The sequence below is a fragment of the Schistocerca americana genome, chromosome 4 (genome assembly GCF_021461395.2).
Source record: "Schistocerca americana isolate TAMUIC-IGC-003095 chromosome 4, iqSchAmer2.1, whole genome shotgun sequence".
NCBI classification, from domain to species: Eukaryota; Metazoa; Arthropoda; class Insecta; order Orthoptera; family Acrididae; genus Schistocerca; species Schistocerca americana.
In genome coordinates, this window is record NC_060122.1 from 83,922,680 (window position 1) to 83,924,296 (window position 1,617).

The 1,617-nt window shown below is 49.5% G+C and overlaps 1 pseudogene; it reads right to left on the bottom strand.

Moving 5' to 3' along the window:
• Positions 1 to 1,078: 1,078 nt before the first annotated feature.
• LOC124614428 lies at positions 1,079 to 1,196 on the bottom strand (annotated as a pseudogene).
• Between the last annotated feature and the right edge of the window lie 421 nt (positions 1,197 to 1,617).

Sequence of the window (1,617 nt, forward strand, 5' to 3'; positions counted from 1 at the left end):
TGCCAGTGCGGCATCATTAACCCACGTTATAGTTCACGTAAACTTCTGTGCTGTAGCCATTTTTCTCTCATGTCCCCCTACACCTTGTGTTGTGGATTGGCAGGAGAGCCAACCCAGGAATACTAGAGAAAGCCGAAAGGCACGCGGTTTTGCCCACGCAGGCTGGCGTGAGATCTGGAACAGGACAGGGAAATTAGACTTTAGAAAAACGGACGTAGATGGTGGAATACTTAGCTTTAATCCATTAATGGTGAACGTCGGTCTGACGGTACATAAATCTCAAGATCAATAGCAACTAATAATGGCGCCTTGCTAGGTCGTAGCAAATGACGTAGCTGAAGGCTATGCTAACTATCGTCTCGGCAAATGAGAGCGTATTTTGTCAGTGAACCATCGCTAGCAAAGTCGGTTGTAGAACTGGGGCGAGTGCTAGGAAGTCTCTCTAGACCTGCCGTGTGGCGGCGCTCGGTCTGCAATCACTGATAGTGGCGACATGCGGGTCCGACGTATACTACCGGACCGCGGCCGATTTAAAGGCTACCACCCAGCAAGTGTGGTGTCTGGCGGTGACACCACACCTTGCTGTTTGAAGTGTCGCCGAGCCCGACCATGACGTCACGACTTGCCAGACTTTTGCAGCTTTACAGAGTAAGTTTGTACGTACCTTAGAGCCAAATTTCAGACTTATGCGTCGCAACTGGAGACAGTTACGAGGTCTCGAAAAAGTGATCCTTGAATTGCACTTATACGGATGTTTCAATATGTCTTCATAATGTCACTTAAGCGTGACGAACCAAAGATTTTATTTAGCTACCTCCAAGAACAGTATTCTTGCCACACAATCAAAAACTACCACTAACGGCATATGCAGCAGCAGCACTCCGTCATCAGGTCACATGTGGCCCACCGGTACCATCCGACCGCCGTGTCATTCTCAAGTGAGGATACGGATAGGAGGGGCGTGTGGTCAGCACACACCTCACCCGGTCGTTATGGTGGTGTTCTTTGACCGGAACCGCTACTATTCGGTCAAGTAGCTTCTCAATTGGCATCACGAAGCTGAGTGTACCCCGAAAAATGGCGACAGCTCATGGTGGCCCGGATGGTCACCCATCGAAGTGCCGGCCACGCCCGACAGCGCTTATCTTCGGTGATCGGACGGGAACCGGTGTATCAACTGTGGCAAGGCCGTTACCAACGGCTTATGGGTGTATATGTTTCATTGCACTGTCACAAATGTAGCAGAGGCTACCTGTCGCCAGTGTCTTCCTAGGCTATATTAATAACGTGGAGTCTACCAAACCATTATTTTAAGCCGGTCGGTGTGGCCGAGCGGTTCTAGGCTCTACAGTCTGGAATCGCGCGGCCCCTACCGTCGCAGGTTCGAATCCTGCCTCGGGAGTGGATGTGTGTGATGTCCTTAGGTTAGCTAGGTTTAAGTACTTCTAAGTTCTAGGGGACTGATGGCCTCAGCAGTTAAGTCCCATAGTACTCCGACCTATTTGAACCATTATTTTAATGCGTGGTGTAGCATGTAAATTTGTTCATCGTTTGACGGGTTACCATTGTAAGCGGTACATTCAGGTACGTACTGCCATAATTTGTGAATAATGATGG